This window comes from Acyrthosiphon pisum, chromosome A1, assembly GCF_005508785.2.
Source record: "Acyrthosiphon pisum isolate AL4f chromosome A1, pea_aphid_22Mar2018_4r6ur, whole genome shotgun sequence".
Classification (NCBI taxonomy): Eukaryota; Metazoa; Arthropoda; class Insecta; order Hemiptera; family Aphididae; genus Acyrthosiphon; species Acyrthosiphon pisum.
In genome coordinates this window covers 71,775,605-71,791,040 of record NC_042494.1, presented here as the reverse complement: position 1 = coordinate 71,791,040, position 15,436 = coordinate 71,775,605, and the positions used below count along the sequence as shown (strand labels likewise).

At 27.1% G+C, this 15,436-nt stretch overlaps 1 protein-coding gene and 1 long non-coding RNA gene across 2 annotated transcripts in view; one reads left to right on the top strand and one right to left on the bottom strand.

The window, feature by feature from the left end:
- LOC100570812 overlaps window positions 1–15,436 on the bottom strand; it is a 244,928-nt gene that overhangs the window by 213,352 nt on the left and 16,140 nt on the right. The window lies entirely within an intron of this gene.
- Window positions 13,926–15,086, top strand: LOC103308542. Its single transcript, XR_003839062.1, has 2 exons — window positions 13,926–14,721; window positions 14,791–15,086. It is a non-coding gene; the product is annotated as an uncharacterized LOC103308542 (long non-coding RNA).

Sequence of the window (15,436 nt, the reverse complement as noted above, 5' to 3'; positions counted from 1 at the left end):
GTGTTCAATTTCCGATATTTCATTAAAATTAGTAGTTTATTGCTCAAAATCTAAAATTTAAAATAAACTCAAACTAAAATATTATTTCTACGGTATCACAGTGCACTTATAAGTTATAAGTGTATTACACAATCAAAAAAGTATTGTATGAACAAAACAAAACATTTTCCTTATAATATTAAAACGAAAAACGAAAAACCCACCTGGCGTCCTGTTTAAAACTTATACATATTAAGTCCACTGTAAAAATCGTATAAACAAAAAAAAAATATGAAAATAAAGACGACTTCCTGTATAGTTACGCTTGTTTTTATTTTAACCTCCAATTGTTATTCACTAACAGTGCATCGAGGACAAGTGGTAGTGATATCGTAAAAAATGCGCGCAGCTGTATTTTCGGCAGCTCTTTTTTGAAGTAAAAAAAAAATAAGTACCTACTCAGGCCCGCAAAAAAAATTGTAAATCCAGATATTAGATACATTTCATAATATTATATCATTCTTAGTTATATTATATAAATCAAATGGTAAATTATTATAGACGTCCTATTTATGAACATTATTTTAAAACTTTGAAGTTTTCTATAAACTTTCTTGTACAATCTACCAGAACAAATTTATCAGAATGTTTGAATTCGGTCAAGTGTGTTTTTATTATCTGCAGTTAACAATCCAAGGATAACCACATAATATCTAAAATATATTATGCATTATTAAATATTATTTAAAGTATCGTTTATAAACAATATGGGAAACATATTCCAGTGTAATCGTTTCCTTATTATTATAATATATTATATTCTATATCATATAATATTGGAAATAAAAATGAGTGTAATTATAAATTACGATCAATAATATGATTAAGATAGAAAAAAATGTTTGCGTGAAATGGTTTATTTTATAATAAACGTGTGAATTAATATTGTTTTTACTATTGTATTATTTATATATTTAACTGAAAAAAACATTTTTTTTAAAATTTAATTAAATCAAAACACTTACATTTATTATAGTGTACTTTTCGGTGACTACGAGTGTATCGGAAGTTCCAGAAAAAAAATATGTTGACAGTATATTTAAATCAATAAATTCTATATTGATAGTCCTTAGACACGAATTGTTGGAAATTCTAATTTAGGTATACATGTAGGTATGTATTGGTATTGGTAGCCGGTAGGTACCTATATAAATATAATACATGGTTGGGTTGGATATATTAGGACAAAACGCCAGTACACCGAATTAACAGAAAAACAAACTCTAAATATTTATAAGATCAATACAAAATGAATACAATAAGAACTGTATTATAAACGATTTGAATAAATTAATAATGTAATTTTAATTCAAACGCTAATACCATGAGTTATCGAATAAATGAACTCAGATTTCACTGCCAATAATAATTATGACCCAAGTGTGAATTACCATAATAAATAAAACACCGTTAACAAGGTCGTAGGTATATATTATAATGTGATGTAAATAATGAATAATGAGATGAAGTGAGAGAGAAATGTTTATTATAGGTATATATTCAAGCTCACGACTCATTTCCCAAGAGCAATACTGATTTAGAAGTTCGCACAATAATGCTTGACTAATCCCTGAGAACAGTATTAAATACTAAAGGTACTTACGCAATCGTCACAGATAGTTTCAAATCGAAAGCTATTGAAATTGTTATTCCATAATACAAGCCGTTCTATAGACAATAACGATTTTAGATAATAAGTAAGTCAGGATACGGAACTGTGGGAATTTTTGTTTAATTTATAGGTTTTTTTTTTTTTTTAATTTCGTTACGGTAAATTCATTTATATCTGGGACTCGTTGAAAACAATGGACACTAGGTAGGTACTCGTATATCAAGGATTTAGAAGCGACAGTGGATGAAAGAAACAACGTTTATTATAGACGGTTGAAGACACACCGTGAAATTCGAGAAGAAACAAATGTTCAATATACTTTGTATTTTTGAAAACTATTATTGTACCTAATATCTTAGTTTGAGGCAAACAATCAATACAGATATGAGTACAGTATTAAAAAATGACTAAGATTTAGCCCCCCCCCCCAAAAAAAAAAAAAAAAATAAAAAATATCACTTGTTGATTTAGATATAAGCCTCCTATAGGGTATTTTAAATAAATAGTTTTGTTAGGTTTGCTGTAGCCCCCTCAGAATTTTAACCCTAGTTACGCCTATGCGGTTATAATTCTAATAGTTAATACACAAATACCTATCACCTATCATAACATAAGGATATATAAGTGAGTGGATGAAAGAAACAACGTTTATAGATGGTTAAAGACATACCGTGTAATTCGAGAAAAAACTTATGATGTGCAATATAATTTGTGTTTTTAAAAAATATTGTAGTATCTTAGTGTTAGGCACTAAATCAATAAAATTGCCTACGAATGCAGTATTCCAAAATGCATGTAACAGAAATAACTATAATTAGGGTTTTAAAATTTCATGAAATTAATTTTATTGAAATATTTCAAATTCAGAAAATCAGAACTCTAGGTGATATTAATATAATATATTATTACGATTATAAAAATGATATTAGCTCGTAGTACATACTATACATTTTATACGTTGTCATATTACATAATATTTTGTTCATACCTAACCAATTTTTATTAAAATATTTTTCTTAGAGACTTATATTAAATAATAATTGACCGTAGTCCAAAAATAGGTTACTTCTGCAATAAACTGCACACAAGCATATTTAACTTATTAACACATATAATATCATAATATAGAAGTTGTCATGTTAATATAACCAGGTTCCACAGTAAATAACTTATATAAATGTTTACGTCAATTATTTTGTTCATGGGTTGGGTACACGACAAATGGAAAAAAAATTATTTTAATATAAACATGCGCATTTTTTCCTCTGTAAATGTGTAAGTCACTTCGTGGAAACGTAGAATAGTATGATTCTTTTGAAATTGCCGATACATACGTAATATCAAAATCATTTGATTCATTTTTACTGTCTTTATATTATATATATATATATATATATATATATATATACAAAACCATAAGTAAATAAAACTATTATGTATAATATGATAAAATGACAACAAATCATAGATATATTATTATTATTTTAACGATGTGTGCATATTATTATTAATTACTTCATGATTTAAAACAAACAATTACACATCGAAATCGTGATTATTATTTTTCCTGTTAACTCGTGCCAATTTATACAACTTTATATGTGCCAAACTATTATAAATAAGGAATTAAGATTGATCAGCAAAACACGATATTAATGACTCGATAAGCATTGAATGTCGTAAGCGTTGATATAATTTTATGCATTTCATATTTGCATGGCTGTAATAAAATGTACATTACAAAAAATAAATTAAAAAGTGTCATTTTATAAACCTTCTTTACGTTTATTTGAAGAAAAAAAATGAATGATTCAAAAGAATTTTGTTGATGAATAATATAAAAATCAAATTCAGGTGCATTTACGTCTTATTTTCTTCCTCAAGAAATGAGACATAAATAAATAAATTAGTATTATTTGTTATACTTTGATAATTACATGTTTTTTTTATTTATTTAATTAAAGCCTTAACATCAATGGTTATATTGGCTCAAACTTACATGAATTATTTTACCAAATAAGCCCATAGTTTAAAAAAATTACACAACTCCCAGTAATAATAGTATTTTAAACGTGTAGGTACTTCTATGATAAAATGTGTGTTTATGTACATATTATGTTTCAATAGTTCCGTATTAGTTTAACATTTTAATTATTATTATATTATGTATTTCTTTTTAGTTAGCGCTTACGATAAATTATAATTTACTGTACAATCAATTATTTTAATATTACATTATTTTCGAATAATAAACGTATCCAGAATATGTCCACCAGAATATAATATTATGTTTGAAACTTATTATTTAATACACAAAAATTTGGTGTATGTAATAGGTACCTATCGTCACTTCTAAATGTTTATATAATAAGTTATATAGCTTCAATCGATAGTTTTAAATTGTTTTTGATTTATTTTTTTGTACAACAATACAAATTATTTTCTCGTTTATTCTTCACTTCGATTTCTGAGTTTCTGCAAATGTTGACGACTTGAATTGTGCACCTTTATGTCCCGACTGCATAGATCATGAAAACTCATTTGATAATTTGAAAGACAAAATCGTCTTTTTCTGCAGTAACATAATTACTTCATTACGTAAGAACTCGTGGACTTCACTCAAATTAGAAGGAATTTTTTGTAATATTTAGCATCGAACATTGTAAATATTTTTTTGAATTAGTTGCATAGTTGCATTTATTTTTCAAGTTGTGTACATATTAGCTTAAATAGTTGTTCACATATTATGATATCGTAATGAATAATAGTTAGGATCGCACTATAAATATTGTTTTGATCGTTTGTTTTAACGTAACTCTTTTTTTCCAGCACTTCACCACGAGACATTTCCTTTTAAAAATTATGAAATCTTAATTCATATCTATTCAAAACAAATTAATTTATCATTAATTAAAATTCATGTTTAATTTCGGACTGCATAATTGCGTTTCTATTTCAATTTAATACGCGCGTGCCTACTATCTACAACACGTGTGTTGACTGATCATGAATAACTATTGAATTAAATAAAACAATAAATTATTATTTACAATTTATATAAGACAGACATTCAATACTATTGGTTTGGTGTATAGTTACTATAGCGTCCATGAATTAAATTAGGTATTATAGGTAAGTACCCATATGCTGGATAAAATGTACATCCTTTCGATCCAATGATAATATAATTTAAACTTTACAACACTTCAAAATGCTTAGAATTATGTTCATCTATATTAAATATTATGTTTACTTTTAATCTTAATTGCGAAAAATATATATTTATAACTATAGGCTACAATACACAATTAATAATAACGGACATAAGCAGTTCAACATTATGATTTAAGTTTTTTCTATAATTATGTTTGATAATAAATTTTATATAATTCTTAAAAAATAATACTTGGTTAATCCACAACAAATATTTACACTATAATAATGAACACTCGTTCTCAGATTTATTTTATGTTTAATATAATATCCAACGATGTAACTAGACTATAATATATATCGTATTACACAATTGGAGTATCGCATTATTTATATTAAAGAAATAATTATTTACAAAATGCCTCTGACTGAAAATATAGTCCCGAGATAAATATGACAAACGAGTGCAACAGCCGATAAATGGTAAAATATATTGCAGTATTAAAAATCGAAGTCTTCGGGAGGTCAAAACTCAATTCCAGACCCTATAGCGAGTTACCATTGTTTTATCGTATACCTTTGCCGGATGGAACAAAAAATCAAATTGAAAAAAAAAAATAAATACTCCATAAGAAAACATATTATTAGGACTGTCTGACGGACGCGGGGCATGGACACGGGAGGTTTTATTCAAATTAGAGTCTTATGAGTCCCGACTTGTGCATAATCTATGTATATAGGTACCGAGTGGACCGATCAGACAACCAATAACATGTTCATCTGCGATAATGTCACGAGCCGCGGACACCCACGCATTTCTACAACGACCACAAGTCGCGTGTCTTGTGTATAATGAACCGGTTCTCGACTCAGCCATCCATATATACGTAGCTCCTGCACTGCAGATGACCACCAAAAGGAATACAATTTGGATCGCCGCATAATATAGCTGCTATATATATATAACTTTGCTATACATCTGTCATCCGATGGTCATATATTATTATACGGCCATTAATGATAAATATATTAGACATATTGTATTATAGCTGACGTATATGTAGGTAAGTACACCGTTTAATGTTTACATTATATAGTACGTCATCTACAGACATCAATATATAGATACAGCAGAATGTCATATGTTTCGATACAGTCGAAATAGTATATGCGACTACCGACTATGCAAAATTATAAAAATAATATAGAAAATATATCGAATATTAAATAGAATCACTCAATGTACGTGCAAACTACATACTGCAAGCATATTACTTCAAATTTCGTTTTTATCCCTTATGCGAATAAGGTACATTATTAATTTGGTCAATTATAGTCATAATAGTATGTGGTATTATAAATTATGATAAAAAAAAAATCAAGCTGGATACAGGGACTGGATCTTGGGCACTCGTATATAGTTTCGTTCATATCGGCGCAGGAGTGCAGGACATACTGCAGCATAACCTTTATAGGTAATAGTTTTTAGTTGAAATCTATGATAAACAAATAAATAATCATTTAAAACGATTTTGAGCCTTATTCGTATGAAACAGTCAAAATTATAAAAAAATGTATACCCAGCCATCTATATAATAAACGAAGCTCCTGCACTGCAGCTGCAGATGGCCACCAAAAGGAATAACATTCGGATCGACACGTAATAAGTACCTACAACTTCGCTGTACATCTGTCATCCTATGTTTATATAATATATACTACAGCTATTAATGATAAATATTATTGATGATAAACACATTATAATATAGCTGACGTATTGGTAGATAAGTATTCCGTTTTATTGTAGGTACGTTCTATTATGTCATCTTCAAACATCAATGTCGTGTTTCGAGTTACCAGTCGAAATAGCATAATAATATGTTGAATATAGCAATAATATGGAAATATAAAATATTATAAAAACAATCAATGCATTATTATAAGTTCTAATGTATAGTTCTAAACTACACAGACATAATATTTTTAATTTCGTTTTTATCGTTTACGCGTTCGAGGCAATTATTAATACTACAGTCAGTTATAGTAATAATATATTATGGTATTCTAAATGATGAAATAAAAAAAATTAAACCGGATGGAATGACTGGATCTTAGACACTTGTATATCGTTTCGTTCATCTCGGCGCAAGAGTGCAGGACACGCTGCACCTTATGCTTATGTGGTACCTATAGGCAATTAGTTTTTAGTTGAAACTTGCGTAAACAAATAAATAATCGTGTGTAAAACGATTTTGAGCCAATGGTCGCTTGAAACAGTCAATATTTTAGAAAAATGTACATTTTTTAAGTGAATATATTACTATAATAGCAAATACCTTATCTTTTCTACATTTTACTGATCGAATAAAGACTTTAAATAAACTGTGATACACACCATTAATAACCATTAGTTCTTTCGTTCCTCTTAGAAATTAAAATCTTATGATTTTATTTTATTTATAATTAAAAAACACGAAGGTCGTCGAGGTGACCAAAAACTTAAAAGCTATATGGACGATCACAAATTGCACAATAACAAAACCAAAAGTAAACTGATTAACTTCTTATTGTTGAAAAACCTGTTTGATTTTTCACCCAGGAAGATCTATAAATCAGATTGCGTTATATAGAAGTCAATTTTAAATTGAGGTTATTTTAGAACATTAAACAATACTTCACGTTTATAATAATTTATATATTAATATTACCTATACCTACAAAATATAAATCGATACTGATTCATGATTGAATTATCTACCGCTTACCAATAAGTACACTATAAACGTTACCGTGTAACATAATTTGACGACATTACTATTTACTATAATAAGTAAAAACTTATAATTTACAACAGTACAACTCAATAAATTGTATACATTCTAAACTTTAGAATCTAAAGTAACACTATTTTCAATAATATTTAAATGAACGTTTTTTCATAAAGTTAATACATATTAGTATTTTTATTTACATTAATTATCATCTGCAGTATCGTTATAAAAATAATATTTAATAAATTAATAGCTCAATTATAGTATATAACTAAGACGTCTAATTAATAAGTTATAACTTTGGTATACTTTTAATAATTACCCATACTATTTCATCCTAATTAATTTGATTATAATTTATTTACTGAACACCTACTTTACTTCTTATACAATTACAATTAATTTTCAAATAATACCTAGGTAAATAATTTTGTCTTAATGAAAAAAATAGGTGTTGTATTTTATAGATGGTGAAAATTAAATCACAATCGCAACTAATTTTTGTATTCTATAATTTAATAATTAAATGTTATAAATTGATGAGATTAAAATTTGATTTATTTAAAGGTATAATCAACACACATTGACTACAGCTAAGGTCATTGACGTAATGTATTTACATACTACACAACTACACGGGTGACGGGGTAACCTTAAAATATTAAACATGTATACTAAATAATAATACAACTGTACTAAGTACTTAAAACTAATTCATAATATTTATCTGATCCTTTTGTCTTAAAAGTTTTAACCTACATAATTACTATGAATTGTAAGTTTAATTTTGTATAATATTATACTGATTTTCACATTTTAGCATACGAAAAATTACTAAAACCTCTTTGTAAGTCAAATATGAAAATATTTTTTTCTCATAGCATCAACAACATAATATTATATCAGTGGTTTCAATATCCATTACCTGCCTGCTGTTAAAATGTGAAATATCAACATAGCAAATACATTAGGTACTAGATGTCTGGAATAATTCATCATATCAATACTGAACACGTTTGTCCAGTGAAGTAATATTCTCGTTCATTGCCAAACACGGGTCAGAACCCGTGTAACTATTAGAAATAAAAATTAACTATAGAGTACCGTCCACGATGTCACCGTGAATGATATAAAACCTGCACAGGTTGCTTGAACAAAAATACTATTTTATCATTTTTAAGACTAACAAAATGAAAATCTACATACTTTTTAATCGTTATTATTGTTTTTATTGTACACAATATTAAAGTAACATATAGATGAATATAATATTTTAAATATAAAGGCAGAAAAAATCTTATTTAAGGAAAATGTCAAATAAACTATATCGGGTCAACTCAGAATTAGAAATTTAGTTTTATGTAGAAATTATTAACCTATCAATCGTTAAACGAGTTCAATGCACTCGGGAATTTAGTTAATGTCGGATTTTTAATTTGCGGTTGAATATCATGATCATCCCTCGTGCCTTGCGGTTGGATGTTTATTATATACCTCACAACTTTAACACAATTATAACGGTGACAAAGAACAACAACTTAAAAGACCGCGTAGATCTACTTGACAAAACCAGAGAAACCGTCGCCACGGATTAGTCAGTTTGATAGTTTGATTATAGTCATCACTATTTCTAATCATGCTTAATCTCAAGAATTACCTCTGAATGTCACGAAGTAAAAATTTAAACAAAATAAATACGAAAAGTAGTTTCAAGTCACGACAATAAAAAAACGACTGATACACGTCAAAATTATATTACATTATATATTTATATGAAATGTTTGGGAACTAAGTTTTTCGGTGGTCCGTTATTATTTATGACGATAAAAATTATAGGAACATTGTCCTTGGCGGTGATCCTATAGGCTAAGCGAGTATAGTGACAGTTAATTTTTATATCTTATACTTAAATTTTGAATGTCCTACAAAAGAAGATATGAACGTTAATAAAGTCTTTTAGAAATAAAATTAATACGAAATAGGTAAAAAAAAATAGAATCATCCTTTAACAGTTCTAATATCTTAAATAGGTATAAACTATAATCTATAATAAACACGTAGGTATGCAAGAAAAAAAATACAATATTATTAATTTGAATATTTAACGTGTAAAACTTTGACAGTCAACATTATTTCACAAACCAAACATGCTATTTATAACCTGCGGTCAAGGCCCTGATCAAAGTTCCAAAACTTACTGAAATTAAAAATATTTTATTTTATATTTTTAGTTCAATTTTAGAAGTATTAGCAGGAATAACTAATAAATAAAATTGTGTATTGACTTCAATATGATCTAACAATATTATTATTAATATATATTTATACATATATACAAACTACGTATATAATTATCCTTTATATATTATATTTGGGTATAAATAGTTTACGTAGTGCAAACGCATAAGTTAACTAAGGCTCACTTAAAATTAATATTCAAATTTACTTAATTAGACTAAAGAGCACAACGATACGTCTTAATTACAGTTATAAATTATTAATTGAGCTTGATATTCCCACGAAAAATTTGGGTTATCTCGATTTACATAAAACTTATTATAATTCCTTAAGTAGGCTACTGTAACGGAAAAAAAATTCTACATTTAACTCATATCAAACAAGATTTTTAAATCACAACCAATTATGCTATATCTATTCAATATACTATTAATAAAATCGTTTATTACAATGATTTATAATTACTAAATACTTCCAGTTTTATCAGCACTAAAAGTTTTAGTCTCTAACGATTGGTATAGGCTTTAAAAGTTTTACAATAATAATTGAACAATATAATTAATAAGGTCGCCCATGTGTTTTATTTAATTATTAAAAGTATTCAACTGAAAATCCATACAAACACTAACAGTACCATGCAACTACTACTTGTAATCGCAATATTTACATTACCATATTTTAATCAATCAATCAAGAATCTCAATTGGTGCAGAACTTTTTTTATTAAAACACTGTACAACAATTTATTTTTTCTATATACAATAAAAGCTAACAATTTGATTTGACATTTAATTAAACTCCAAGTTGAAACTTTATTTGAGTTTATTCAGTACCTCGGGTAATTTCTTAGAAAATAATATGTACCTGAGTTCGTTCAAATGGAAGTTACAAACTTTGATTCATAATATTATGTGGTATGTATGATTTAAAAATATCAAAACGACCGCAATACAATTATTTTCTCTATCGCATTAAAATTGCTTTACTAAACTATTATAATCCTATAGGATTCGTGTTATAACAAAATCTTAAATCTTAAAATCTTAAAATGTAATTGAATTATAATGTTCTTGCATAACTAAAATTGAATTATAGACGAGTAAAATAACCTGTACATGGGACTAATGTAAAATTATTTTTAAAATATTTTTAACTGCATTATATATTATCTCGAAATATTTTTCAAGTATTTTGGTATTGAACTAATAACATTATCATATTGTAAATTCTGTCCACGTAACGTAGGTATGATTTAATATTACTCACAACAAAATATCTATTGTTTACAGTTATAGTAAATCAAACACTTGTAGAATATTATGCTTAAATTTCTCACAGTTAAAGACAAATGTTTCACATTAAGGACGTTATGTACCACATGTGATGTATCTGTCTTACTGTAAGACACTGTACTCTTACACACATACAAGTTACAACTATATGTACAAACGTCAAGTACCTACTATATTAAACGTAGGTGACAAATGTTCGTTCAGTAGAAGCAAATTTGGGTTGTTAGCTTTGATATTTGAGTGAATAATAATACCTATTATCATATACTTGCAGGTAAGCACATTATCTGTGTTCGTACATTACAGGTTTTTTACGATATTTTAATTTTTAAGTGAGTTATAAGCATTTTTTAATTGCTTCAATATTATACAAAGTGCTCATAACTTGAGTGAAAAAATTAAGCTATATCATTAGAAACCGACAAACGAACACTGATAATGCGCTTTCCTTTAATTATGATAGTAGGTCAATTCACTGGTCTACAGTATTGAAGTTTTATTATAAGAATGAAAAGACAGAGACAACGCGCACATGCAGATGACGTAAAGCACATAAATCCGAAGAAAAGCTAATAAGATTTCACCAAAATATTTGGTACAATACAGATAGTCAATGTGTGCGGGCTGCAGCCTGCAGACACAATATGAACAATAAATATGCACAAGGCCCGGAAGGGAAAGATTAAATAAAACAAAACAAGTCTTTTGAGACCTACAACAATAGACTACCGAAATGACTTACTGGCCGCGGCAAAGTACAGCAAACTACTCTCGGGATCTGTTTAATGTCGAGCCGTGTCCGTTGCAAAGAAAATATTATTATAATTATTATTATTTAAATAAACGTGTATAGAGTTCATATGATAATATAATCACGTGTATGGTGTATAATATATTAATGTTTTCGTAGTCGGAGCTAAGTCATTATCACACGTGTAAACCGCGTAGACCACCAGCAGTGTTGCGACTACTGAGACCCCTGTACGAACTGACTAATCACTTTAATCTAAAAACATAATCGAACGCCGACCAAAACAATAGCATAATATTATTATATCGATATTGAGGTAAATTAATATTACTACGACATGATGTTCCTATTGTAGTATTAATTTCGAATATATTTCATATTATGTGACATCCATTTACAAACGGTATGAAGTATTGCACTTGAGCTGATAAGATTCCATTTGATAATATAATATATAATGTATATACATATACATCGAGGCTAGAGATAAATCGTGCATAATATTTAGAAATCAAATACCGCTAAAATAAGTATTGAATCGGAGTCACTTGACATAATACAATCATTATATTACCTATATATTAGGTATATGATTTTTGTACCTTAACAACTTATAAAAAATATTTATAAGTAGGTACCTATCCATAATCCGTATATACTCACCAGAGTTACCATATGTATTGATAAATAATACAGAAATATATAGGTAGGTACCTACTTGAAAAACTAAAAATAATATATAATTATAGCTTTAAAATATAAAAACTGCTATTTTGTTAAATTATTATTTAGAATTGAACATAAACTACTCATAAAATAATATTAAAATGCAGAATTAGTCCAAAATTCTATTTTTCGTATATTTGCATGTTATAATATTATTATAATAAAAAGTATATTTTGTAATTTGTAGTATATTATGTTTAGGTTTGCGGGGGTGTATAACGTGGAAGTGAATTATTATTTTTTTTTTTTTTCAGTGAACCCTTGATATAAAAATGACGAGAGGTTAATGAACTTTTATGTTTTTGTTATTACTATAATTATATTATGCTAATTTCAAAATAAATTTACAATATTATGAATAATACCACTATAACATGATAATTTTAAATTTTCCCATAGGCACCTAATAAGAGTTGTATTCAAGAAAGTTCAAAATACTACCGTTTTAACTGTTCTAATAAAAGTATTATACCATAAAAATAATAACCCAGGAAGTCACACTGCTGTATAATAGGTATCAAGTATTTGAGTGTACCTCGTCATTGAGTAGGTCACTGTAATGGATGTATTACATTTAAATTCAATGATAAATCATTATAATATATAAAAGACCATTTCCGTTCAGAAATGGTGCTTCTATTTCTAGGGATATAATATATTTATTAATGATTTATTTTTCTAGTACCTACTACCATTGATTATAAATACAAATTGTATAATCTATTTATATGACGTAATACGGTATGTTGAAGTGTTGAACTAATTGTTGCCACAAACATCGCATACATTATTTTAGGTGTTGTAATTAATTTATAAAAGTCCATAATAACGTATACCTACATTGAATAAGTTTATATTCATGTTGTAAATATCTTATTAAAATTAGTTTAAATATTTTGAAAATTGTATTCTGTGTAAAAAATTATGATTTAAGTAAAAGTGGAATGTTTTAAGTTTCTACAACATATATTTTTTGAATCATAACAAAATATCGAAAAATGTTCTTTGAGTAGAAATTGTTGTTGAAAAATATTAACTCAAATGCTGTTTATGAATTAACGCGGTTGAACGCAAAACATTTTTTTAAGTATCTAACAACCTATGACGAATTTTATATCAAACATTCAAGTCTTATATAGGTATTAAAATAAAAACGTTATCATTTTTTAACTATAACTATAGGTACGAATTAATTTGCAATTTTTTGTGCTATTTAAGAATTGAACTTCAAATGCTTAAAAAAAAACTATGTTTATGAATAATTGATATTTTCAATTTCTGTAAGTTAAATTATATAATGTACCTACCTATAATAAAAAGTAATATAAATATTTAAAGTAGATAGATATTTACATGAATTACAAAAAAAAACCGATGTTTTTTTAAATATTTCCGTTTTCCGTATTTTTTTTAGTTTTTCAAGGTTGATTTCGAGGTTGATTTGAAAAACACTTAGCATTGTATACCCTTAAAAACCAACTAAATTCAATTGACTATCAGAAACTATCCTTAAAGTGGAATAATAATAATTTTTACTGCTCCAAAAAAACACTTATTTGAAAAGACAATACATTCTAAAAAATTGTATGAAATGCAATTAAACATTTGTTCATTAATATATTTATGTGCAAAAAACACATAGGTAGGTACATCACAAATGTAATGTTATATTGGATTTTGTATCTATCGATTATATACACCTATCCGGTAGTAACAGTTTATAAATAAATACTGTATTTATGTATCATACGTATTTATTAATATTTAAAAGTGAAATTATTTTATACTCTTAGGTATGTAAGACAAATGTTGATCATCTTAATTTAAAAAAAAATTGTTTGGCCCACAGCTGTTTAAAAAATATGCAATATAAAATATAAGAAATGTCATCGCAACAACAACTATACTGCGGCGTCCGTTAAATTATACGAGATGCAGCAAAATCGCAGTAATATTTAAAACAACTATAACGATAAATTTGTAGTTTTGGGATTACTCGATTTTAACAAGACTATAATAGGTGTAGTATTACAGTTGTAGGTATCTACGAACACCAGATGCACTCATCGGCGCCGGGATATCCACGAGAACAGATGAATGAATTTCCGGTTTTCATGAATATAACAACACAGAATACAAGTAATACTAGTCAATATAATAAAGCTACTATAAGTGACGTGACGTGATTTCTCGATACCCTGCACGTAGGTATATTATGTTAGTTGTGTAGACACTATCCGCCAAATGCCCCGCAACGACCGCCAAGTGCAATGCAGCAGGTTCATCGATCTCGTGAACGAAGGCCAAGTCGATGTCACACATTACCAGGTACTTGCGATATTGCACGCGAATCCAATGACAGACCGATGTGTAGGTATATACAAGATAACGGGTAAGCTGTATACATTTGAGCATTTGTTTCAAAAATACACGTCTAATAGAGAAATATATAATCATGTAGTGTTACTGAAATATATAATATACTTGCGGGGTAAGTGCCTATACCTACGACTTTAGTTTTTTTAAATTATTATTATTATTATTATTATTATCAATTTAAATGAATTAAGCTTTTATACTTACTTTAAATAATTTTTATTATATTTGTGTTTTTTCTAGGTAGGTAATAAAATAATTTACTTCATTGTTTATGCTTACCCAGTGAACATTGAATATAATATTATTAGATAACCGATAAGTATTCAAAATAATATAATATCAATTATATTCGTGTACCAAGTGAGTAAATATATTGGAAAATGTCCATTGTAAGTACCTGAAAAAATAAAAATTAGGTAATATTATAATTACTAATTTATATCTATAGTCATAAATAGCCAATGGGTTGGTTATT